Raw genomic sequence first — 12,316 nt, forward strand, 5'->3', positions numbered from 1 at the left:
AATTATGGTAATAGTCAACAATATTAACATATTGATTCTTAAATCAAATTCGATAAAGAAAACTGGTCTCTTAAAGGGGAATAATATCTAAAACATACAAAGAGTATTCCTCCTTGAAAATAAAGTACTCCCGACCCTAATACAATATTGAATAAAATGGTCTCAATCAGCATTGTTTTGATCTTCAGCCGAAAAGGTAAAATTAATAAAATTCAGAATCGTAGCTCTGAGTAAACATCTTGTGAGGGGACGCGAGATAATGGAATTGTTGAGAAAAAAACGGAATTAAATAAAACTTTCTATATTAGACTCTCCGCTCGCCATATTCTTGATATTTTATTTCGGTCAAAAGGAAATTTTTTATCTACTTTAATAAGAATTCTCGAAGAGCTGGAATTGTTGCGCTCGCGAGCAACGGAACTTGTAACGAACTAATGTCATTCTCGTAGTTAGTATACTGCGAATAGAAGCAGACGGAGAAGTGTGTGTGTGTAAGTTATTTGTACTATTTTCAGTTTCACATTATCAAATGGCGTAAAACCTGGAAATTCATAACGTCACTTAGTGAACTGAAAAGATATGTCTCGATGGAGGCGCTGCTATCGCGGTAAGTTCTATCAGAAAATATACATAATATATATGAGCATAGATGCTCATAAAAGAAAAAACATGACACGAGATCTACAGTATGACAAATACCTTTTGAAACTTTCTTTATATCGAGGGGGGCGCTAGTGTGCTATCATAATTTAGTTTGACTTAAGCCCGCCTGGTCAGATATCCTTGTCGGTCTACGCTATGTAAATATTTTGTTTTTTTTATTTTAACTATATTGTATGATTGATGACTGTCTACAAAAATTTGATTTATAGGTTTCATATCTACTAAATCATATTTAATAAGTAGATATAATTTTAAAAAGATGAGGTAGAAATTTATCGGAAAACAAAGAAAAGACAAAGCTTTTATGCAAGGAAATGCATTTGCAAGAATAAATGATTGAGAAATAATAGAGACTTAAACCTTTGATTTTGTCGAGCTAAGAAATTCTATAGAACGTAGTCGTGTTAGCGAACAGCGGTCTCTAATCAAGACGGCTCCTTGAGACGGTAAGGTAAGCGGTCGTTATAATGCACAAGTGAGTCCGCCGGCCTAACTCGATTGCGCTCCGCATTGCCAAATTGGTGGGGTAATGCAACGAATTTGAAGCCATTCTCTCCGGGCATTATCTTCCTTACCCCACTGACCTCGTTTTATGAGATGAAATAAGTTGCTTCAATAACGTTCTATGAGAACGTATGTTGGAAGGTCACTTTACGACGGGAATCATCAAGTTAATTAAATGAAAACGTTTTAATTAAGTGATAATGAAATATTATACAGTCTTGAACTAAACAATTTCTGTTTTGTCTTCAAGCAGAAATTGTTTTTTGTTCTTCAAGTTAATTCCAATAATACTGAAAACAAAACATTAGACATTTCGACTTCGAAGTAAAAGCTTCACTAAAACTGAAATCATTAAAAAAGTTCTTGAAAGCGACGACTTGACTTTACGAAAACAAATCAGACGGGCCTCTGAGAGTCAAAAAAAATGGGAAACTGTGTAAGACTTTGACGCGGTATCACGAAATAGGGACGAGGGGAGAGGAATGGCTGCAATCGCTCGTTATTTGAGCGGGTATACAATGTGAAGTGAGTGGATCCTCCAAACATGTCCCAGACACGTGTTTGCCGAGCCGTTGTGCACCTGGCCTTCGGGGGATTGTGTACTGAAAGACCCCTACTACACATTCTAATTCTGAACTCACTTTTTATATGGTAAAGACATAATTAAACAGCTGCAATATTTTTGAGTTTTAAGCCTGCGCGAGATTAAAGATACATTTGGCATTACACATCTGGCCTATTTTTCGCTTCCCCTTTTTTCATATATCACTTATACAACTGATTATTTATGTAAATGATATAATTATTACTGATTTAGAAATTAAAATATTCCATTTATCGAGAATCGAGTGAGTTCGGTATTCGAATTACCGTAGTAGCGCTGTGTACATTTGTGTATCATACGTACATTTTTGAATGAGAACGGGCCCTCGCCAACTGCTTTTTGATTTTCAAATAAGATACGGTTTGCTGTCGAGCTCGAGTTGCTTATTGAATGCTGAATTTTAAGACAACCTCTGAGGGGTTTCTTTATGGTTTTGATGTTTGTTTTTACATATACTACTTACGGCATAAATTATAGATTTACCTAACTGTTCTAAAACATAGTTATAACTGTATGAATTATTAACTGTAATAGTCATAGCAATTCTTGAAGTCAAAGTACACTTACTATACACAAAGAGAAATGACAAATACAACAAAAAAAAATAAAATGAAAATAAAGAAAGAAGGCAAATGAGACGAAAACTTCAGATGTGATTCTTGGTAAATCTTACTACTATTATAAATGCGAATGTTTGTATGGATGGATGGATGGATGGATGGATGTTTGTTTGAAGGTATCTCTGGAACGACTCAACGGATTTTGATGTAGAATAGTCTGGAAGAACACATAGGCAACTACTAAAGTTTTTTTTTTTAATTTCGTGCGAACGGAGTCGCGGGCTACAGCTAGTATCGTTATAAATATGAAGTCAAAAGCTTAAGTGTTCCTAAAAATACTCTTGTTGTCGATGTATTTTATGGTGTGTAAAAAAAGCTGTCAAGTGTGGTAACGATCAGTCAGGCTTGAAAATTCTGTTGAAAAATAACAAATGAACGTGACCTTTGCGCCAATCTAAAAAGGGGATTTTTAGAAATAACGAACGGGGTCCTTGATGTTGAAATAATTGCTACTGACTTACCCTTCAAGGTCTCCGACAGCTATTAAATATAGCACATTTTGTTTCAAATTATTACTTACTGAGTTTATAAGAGATTAAAGCAGATATGTACTGACTAGACAAATGGCTTATTTCAAAAGTATCTCTTTTGTTTGTAAACCATAAGTGAAAGTAGGCATATAAGTAAGAAAGCAGTCAAAAGTCTAGCTCACATTCCAATGAAATACAATGACTTAAAAAATATCCATGGAATACGACGGCATGAGGTCATTGAATTATTATATTATTATTAGATACATATCAATAATAGATGAACGTTGTCATTCCGGAGGTTGAGATAGAATAGTCCGCTGTAATTGAATCTCCGGTTACTCAACGTGCGAGATGGAAAAAAAAACTATTTTGCTAATAGTGGTAGTAATTAAAGTCCATCATGATTGTAAGTTTATGACATCATTTCAATTTTGTACTCTCCTTACAACCCGTATTTAACTGCACGCCTCCTAATTTTGCTTACATCATGATCAAAGTTGTGCCTGTTGTTGTGTCCGTCATCTTTGTTGGCACATACGCCAACGAGGACAATTCTCATAGACTTTATTCCAATTTATTCATAGCTAAGTCAGCTAAGTTAATAGTTTAACTAACAATATATTTTAAAGGAGCCGCAATTACTCGTATGTCTTTCACTTAAACAAATGAGAAAGCTATTAACAAATTCTGACGAGCGTAGTACACCAATAATCATCTACTGTTGGGATTTATAGTTTCGCAATATACTAGATTCCAATAAACCGGGGCATATTTTAGCATCAAAGCAGACAGCAGACAGAAATATATTGACGCATCCGAATCCGAGAGAGCACGGCCACCTGCGCCGCGGGTAAAGAGAAGTTATGCTTTCAATTTGGTTGCCGGAGCACGAGGTGTTATTACATTTGCCGACTCTAGATGACCTCGGTGTTATAATGTATGCATATATTCCTGCATACAACGTATTCTCTTTGTTTCCTGTCTCTTGTGTTTCATATTCAATTATTACTTCATTTCCTTGCATCTTGCTGTTTAATAGAAGCTTTGTTTGTGCAGATTCAACGATGTGATCGCTGCGGAGAATGGGGTCTTATAAGTTTAATAAGTTTGAAATCAGAAACCAAATTAGATATTTACTAAATGAAATCACTACAAAACAAAAGAGGACAGTACAAAAAGAATAATAACGTTGATTCTTTGTTATTTGTGTAAGACAGTTTTGAAGAAACTCTTAATAAAGGAAAAATTATAATGCAATGGTACCATTACTTATTTTGAACATTATTATTGTAATTTCAAAATTTATTACTTTAAATAAATTTGAAAAAGCTCAAACATATCGCTTAAATTTTTCTCAGACTAGTGAAGACGTTTCAACAATTTCTCGTATGACATTTAGTGACATATATAATTTAACTGTTGCCTAACTATGAGAATTTGCCCGGGACTCTCGCTTTAGCCAGATGCCAAAGTGACGTGCAACATTAATATATTACGAAGCTTGCGACGACGACGTCGCGACCCAAATTCGAAATGTTTGAACACATGTCCTCCGCTGTCGCACTAACGTACAGTTAATATGTTCAAAGGAAAATTTCCTTAACAGAATTCAGGAATAAAATTATTGTACTAATACTTACACTGCGTAATAAAATAACTTGATGCTGGGTATAACAATAAATACTGACTTGATTCGTTTCAAAACTGCTTAACTATCTTAAAGCTTAACGATAAAAAAATGATTATGATTCAGCAAAAATTTGAGTACATCAGTATTTTTTTTAAAATGTCGCTAGATTTTCTTTAATTTCCGAGTATGTACATACACATCGCTTCTTATTTTTTTAAAACATTTAACAAGGTGGACCAATTAATGTATAACGCACATAGTGCAAACAACAAACTAAAAGATTTTCTTTTCTAGTTCAAAAGTTACTGCTTTTTTTTACAAACCGAAAACGAACAGTTTATGTCTGTAACATTATTAGAAATTGAAACATCTCTCTCGATCCCTAATTTATATTCGTCCAGCGTTCTCTCCGGGTGGTCACGGGGCTTACATTCAGACGGTCACAATGGATTGGCCTTAAAAATAAACTCAATTGTAGAATGGAACCTTTGAGAATAGGCCTGACGTTTTTATCGATGGGAAAAACGCCTTTAACTTATGTTTCGCAATTGTACTCGAAAGATGATAAAAGAAGTCTTATTATATCCCATATATGGGCGCCTGAACTTTATTTTTTTGCCATTGTGTTGTCACACGATTAATGAATATATTCCGTCCCGTACCTTTCGTTACGTAAACATGACGTTAGGTTATAGATATGAACTGCTATTATTTAGTTGGTCTATTATCACTGTCGGCAAATATTTTTTTTAAAACGAAGACGCCTACACAAAAAAAGTAATGGTCAAAGGGGCAATCCTCAGTGACTTTTGTTAATAAAGAGCTTTAATTTCTTGATCGTTACCTTCTAGACAGTGATTAATTTTCGTATCTCGAGTGAGTTCAAAGTGCGATTAGAAAGTTCGGCAGCCTGAGTTATTTTTGTGGAATCAATCACTTTTATGATCAAATTTTTCATCGGCTAATATAGTTATCGATCTAGTTTGATATTGTCCACCCACTCACTCATTCTGGTCATTATTCTCCGGCCCTTATCTGTGCGCTGACAGAGGGCTCGGAGTCGACTGTTTATGATATCGGTCCAAGAGAAAAGAGAACACGTTAGTTTCCATTAATAGTCCCATTTACCTGTTATTTACTAAAGTATTTTGTCCGTAACGTTTGAAGTGGTAGCATTTGTAACAATAATAATACATTCACCTAAGGAAGAGGTCGACTCGAACAGCGAAATACCATTCTCTCTTAACATCAGGTGATCCGCTTGCTGTTTATCTACCTGGTTTCATAGAAAATATTAACCTTTGCAATGTAAATTAATTTAAATTCAAACTTGAATTGTTGTGTCTTAAAAAAAAACATTGTATTCGTGATTTACACATATGCTACGTTGTGTCCAAATCGAAAACGAGCATTAACTTTACGATCGACAATACCCTATCTATCTATTTGGTAATTTCAATAATGTTTTACAATACTTCCTAAATCACCTCTATAATGTAACAGTAAAATACATCTTCATTGTGTTTAGCAGTATCATCAGTAAATGAGTTGAATTCCGTTATCGCATTTAGCTCACGACTTGGCCCCTCGCGTACCAATGCCGTGACTCCTAAAGAAGAATCGTTTCATATAAATTTCTCGGGCTCTATTAATTTCTGTTATATCAAGAGAGTATCGAACAGCTTTAATTAACCTCTCGTCTGTTGAACGTTAATTTCTTTTTAGAATTTCGTCGTCTTCACCATTATCAAGAATGTCTCGTCCATTAACGAATTAGTATAATTCCCTCGTTACAGAGGATTTTACCTTTTATTTCATAGTTTATATCTTTATTACGTACGATAATAAGGTAATTACATTTGTTTTGCATATAACTGGTGATAATTTCAAATGTATAGTAATTAATATTCAAATTAGACAATCTTTTAAGCACGTCTAACATAATATTCATATTGTGTCAACACTTATCACCGATCTATGTTCCGAATGTATGTAAATCTTAATAAAAACTAATTACAGATTCTTTTACGTAACAAATTAATAAACTGATGTAACATAACATGGTTGTAATTAAATTTCAGTTATCCTTACTTGATTTACGTTACGCAGAATATATAAATTACGTAAGACAGAATATTTTTGGTACGGAAGAATTTTTGAGGACCCATAACTTATTCTATTCATCTTCCATCATTGATGTCTTTGGATGTTTTTAAACACTAATTGTAATTAAATTCACATAATAAATTAAATAATACTCCTAACAGATGTAAACTCCAGTAAATTTAAATAAATCCCAAGAAAATATAAAAATGCGGTGTAAAATATCAAACACTGCTCGCAGCATAAAGGCATTGTACACCTGTTAGACTGCAGACTACAGAGCAGTCAGACATAGACTACAGAGCAGTCGGACGTACACCACAGAGCAATGAGACGACAGAGCGCCAAGATAAAGTTGCCAACAAAAACAACAACAACTGACGTGACATAGAAACTGGCGGGAGCGTTAAAATGGCGTCGCTTTATGTAGCGTTCAGTGTACAGCGAGCTTGTCTCGCTACTGTGAATTAAACATTGCACTGTTAAACGATTTAATACAACGTAATGATATTACGAAGTTACTTTATACAAAATAAACGTTTCAGTGGTGTTATTTTCACCATTTGCGTACCTAATTCTGTTGATTTTAAAAGTTAATTTGTATTTTTCAGTAATAATTTTACAATCGTATCATCGTTTTAAAATGGTGAGTAGGTTTCTTATGTTCAGCCATTCCTCCAATAAAAAGATATCTTTTTATATATTTTTATTGGAGCCCTACTTAATTATAAAGCTAGCATCGTAAGGGCGGAAAGCTTTGCTTATACGTTGAGTTACAAGGGGCTTGTTACAACAATCCGTAGATAATTCAAACCACAGACTTGCGAGCAAATTCCTCGTTAAGAATTAACTCAAATATTCCGTGACTAAAGACTAAGCTTATAAATGTAGATAATAAATGACAGTTTACGTTCAATATCTAGTTAATAACACTGTAAACAAAATACTAGTACTTTCTAATTAGACTTTAATTAGACACTTTTGATAGTATATCATTGGTTAGAGGTACGGTCGGCAAAAGCTTGGGTAACATAGAATTTTTGTTAGTTATTCATTGGTACTGACGTAGGATGCTCATCAGTCACGGATAATCTTGAAGATTTATAGTCAACTAAAGGTAGATTTTTGAGACATTAACTTATCTCTGTTTTCTTTAACTGAGATTATGGTCTCAAAAACCCACGATAAATGATATTAGAAAAATCTACATAAAACTATCTCAAGAAGTAAATTTATGTCGTAAAATTAATATTGAATGATGTGACGGAGTTTCTTTACGGATTTTTAATCTTAATTAAATTACTTGAGCCGGGTTTTGTAAGTACTAGTAGATTTTTAATTTAATGATCTATCAAATAATTTTTAAATTCTTTACGTAATTGTACGTACAGAATAATTAAATTCTTCGCCGAGATTAATTTAATATGAATCGGGATTTGTATTCTTCAAGAATATAATTTAAACCCGATTATCTTATTAATTTTAATTTAAAGACTTTTAAGATGATTACATTGACTCAGTTTTTCATTACGATATGATATATATTTTATACTTTCATATTTTTATGTATTCTTCTCTATACTTTCTGAAACTATTCTTAAAAATGTTTTCTTTTTTGGGCGTTACTTTAGTTGATTATTTATATAATAAGTTTGTTTTTTCTGTTGTACAAGTGCTTCAACCGTTAATGCTCATAGTAAAAATGAAATCTATTGTACAATCGGGGAATCTGTCGGTGTTTTACTTTAAAAGCTACAGTCGTTTTGTACACATTAAGACGATGACGCGGAAAAATAACCAATAGGGCGCAGTTTTTAAATGTGTATTTAGGAAAGAGGTAAATAGTACATGGCTAATTGCTTTTTATCACTATCCTGTCGTTCTTTGTACGAAGAGGCGTAGTTTGTCTCGTTGCAAGGAAGAAGGAAAATTTTTCTGACAGTGCAACACCGTGGATTGCCTCGACTGTACATGCCGATATACACTATTGTATGTTATGTTAGCACTAGGTACGTCCGTTACGAGCTAGGATCGATCGGTCTGTCGCCACTCGCTCGCCATTCAGATGTGTAATGAGCGTATAATTGATCAGCGAGCCGCTTGCGGTCGCTCAATGACCACTTACAGATATAATGCCCACCTTTATACATATGCTAATGCAATTTACCCAGTATTAACCGCCTCTATATGGATTAAGTATGAAGTAAATTTATTCAGCTGTTTTCTTGGACGGAAAAATAACTTTCGCAAATCTCTATTCCTTGAGGAGATGTCAAAGACTGCGACTATCTGTTTGTAAGCTCTTAAGACACCTTCAACATTACATTGTTGGGCTATTTGAAACATTTTTACTTTTTCAGTGTAGTTTATTAATCAAAGGACAATTATGTTTTATTGATTAATAACAAAATCAAGATATATGAATATAGCAGTATTTTACATTGTCCGAATACGTAAAATGATCAGTGTCAATTACTTAGTTCATTTCTATACAAGTTTGTGATTAATGTTATTACAACATTTAATTTGTCTTCAAATAGAACTTATCAATTTAATTTTAATGATTAATTCTCGCACCGCGTGAGGTCTCGAGAAAAAAGTAATTGTTTCTTTTTTAAAGCAATTGTCATATTTTTTTTATATTCTCTTCTGGTAATGAATAATTATGTAGGCACGTGATCTGCGACCAGAACTAATGTTATAATGATTCAATCTCTGATTGCTTTATAACTTAACAACTTTAACTATATATATAGCAATTAAGTGTTGTTAGGGAACTTTTGGAAGTGGATAGTTAAGGACAATTACAAGGAAATAAGGGATGATGAACTTTGGTTATTATTATTTTTGTAAAGGTTCTTACTTTCCATAAAATTCCTTGTTTTATTTATTTTTTTATAAATTCTAAGAGTGTAATTATTTGACACGTTATTTGATGTAGTTAAATTAAAAAATACCTCTATTTGTATACTGAGTAATGAAAGTTTTATATGTTACTTATTAATTCATACGTTTAGTAAAAATAACCTCCGCTTTTCTCCATTTCGAGAGACGGAACTTGACGTATGGCGAGCCGCGTCGCTGACTTTTTCTGTCGGGAATTCACACAAATCTATGAATTTATATTTTCTGATATATGTTGCATCACGATGTTTTCCTTCATCGTAAGAACGTCGGATAAACGTACATATGTAAATCGAAAAACACATTGATACATGTCAGGATTCGAACCCAGGACATTTCAAATTACAAATCAAGTGTTTAACCACTGAGCCACCGACGTATGTATGTATGTGGGTGGATTATGATTAATTCAAGTGTATTGAGTTTCAATGCCCCAAGGCTTAGATTGAGATGCCTCTATTAATCGATACTAGAAGTACAAGCTGTCGCTAATCAGTCATCCGCGAATTATCCTAGATCTATTTACATATTAAAATAACTTTGATTTTAATTAATTGGAAAGATTATAGATGATTTATGCGGGATTTTTTTCTCTTACAAAGCTTAGTAATTCCATGCGATCGGGTTGTAACGTAATAAAATCGAATCGCGATTGTAATTCCGGTTCAATCCAAATAAAGACTCGCATAGTTAGGAAAAGCGGCCGTTCGTCGGAAATTTTTGATACAACTCTCGCAGAAATTCGCTAATTTAAATTGTTTCCGAAGTATGGGTTACGGAATTGGGAAACACGATACGAGGGAGGTATACGAGGTGTACACTGCTAAATTTTAATAGTATTTCAGAGAATTGTTTACGTTAAATTAATTCCACGGCTTAGCTATTCCTATTCGCTGTTTAAGTAACTTTATAAGTAGGTTAGGAAAGTTACATCATAATGTGTTCTAATGAAAAAAATTAACATGGCATGGCAAATTACTAATTTTTTAATTAAAAATTGTTAACATTTTTATTATTAACTTTAAGGATTATTAGCTAATAAGCCACAGGTTCGATTCAATGATTTTCAATATATTAAATTTATTCGTCCTTTAACAAAAATATCATAAGCTATTTTAAAAATAACGACTTAAAACTACGTCGATTTTAAAAAATAGAATTAGAAAGTTCAATACGTGCCCTACAAATCTTTACTAACATATTAATGTCAAAGTTGATTTTTTAAAACATATTTGGGAGTTTTTGACGCCCACGTTACTTCGATATACAGCCTCATTGTTTTCATCTCAAGCCCAGACGTCAGCTGCCGAAAATATTGATGAAAGTGTCATTAATTTCGCATATACAAGTCACGGATCAATACAACAAAAAGATAGATTTATTTTTATAAAATAAACAACGATGACGCAGTACCTGGAAGAAATTATCGAAAAAACATTAAAAAATAAAGACTCTCATATAACAGAATTGTTAATATCCTTGACTAATAAAGCTAAGCAACGACGCTTAAGTAATAAGAGATAATATAACTTAAAAAAAAACAATTTCAAACAAAATGCACTCAAAAGTAACGTAAAAAAACAATTTCAAACAAAATGCACTCAAAAGTAACGTAAAAAAACAATTTCAAACAAAATTCACTCAAAAAGAAACATAAAAAAACAATTTCAAACAAAATGCATTCAAAAGTACCATAAAAAACAATCTCAAACAAAATACACTAAAAAGAAACAAAATAATGTCATGAAAACTTCTTTCTTTCTTTCTTCTCTCTTTCAAAAACCCTCTAAACTCTAAAGAAAGTTCTCTTCTTTCTTGTAACATGTCTATATTGTATAATTATTGTTATTTCGCAGTCGGTGTCGGCCGAAGTAAATAGGTGACATTTTATATTTGAGATGTATTAGACATACTTACGTTTATGTCCCTACTTAGGCCGATTCAGTCGAATTGATAACCTCCTTCTTTTTGAAGTCGGCTAAAAAGTAGAGAAAAAGTTGTCAAAAGTGACTGAAAATTATTAGCAAATTATCAATTTATACAGGAACAACAGTGGGCCTAGCGCGAATATTAGTCGTCTCGAATAGAGATCGTTTCAGTAAAGTCATCGACAAAATTTGTATAAAAATTAGTGTAACGTAAACTACACCAACAAATCATACTTAGCTATAATTGACGATGCCCTTAAGAAGGCGCATGTCGCAATATATTCGTGCTAGGCCCTTAAGCGATAAGATCGAGTACGTAAAGCGAAAGTCGATTCGAAGCGACATCTATCGACGTGAGAAATACAAGCCCTGCAGGTGTCCTTTGTGAACTGGATCGTTTCGGAGTATGATTCAAAGTTAAGTTTAAGTTTATTTGACTTGCGAATCCGCGGTTAGTAACCCGATAACTTTGAATTTGTTCTTCATTATACTTTACAATAATCGTTTTCGCTTTTGAAGAATAAGAAATTCATTTTAATGGTCTTACAAAATTATTTGCTTTGTTCAAATTTTTATTATGTTTCGACCTTTATCAAAAAGACTGATAAGTTCCTAGTAAGTTTTAAATTCGATTAGAACATTTTATAATTTCCTTGATTAAGTGATAAGTTAAATTTCGTAATTTATTCGAATTACTGTCAACATTTTGAAAAACTGTTGTTGTGCAAATAATGAAATGAATACGAAAAGTTTCTATCAAAATTGTCACAATCAAGTCTAAGAATCAGGAAGTGTTTTATAACAATATCTTTCTTAAACAGCCTAGAGGACATTTTTCCCACTTGTCGATTGTATTCAACGACACTCAACTATGAAATAGTAAAATT

The sequence above is a fragment of the Papilio machaon genome, chromosome 17 (assembly GCF_912999745.1).
Source record: "Papilio machaon chromosome 17, ilPapMach1.1, whole genome shotgun sequence".
Taxonomy (NCBI): Eukaryota; Metazoa; Arthropoda; class Insecta; order Lepidoptera; family Papilionidae; genus Papilio; species Papilio machaon.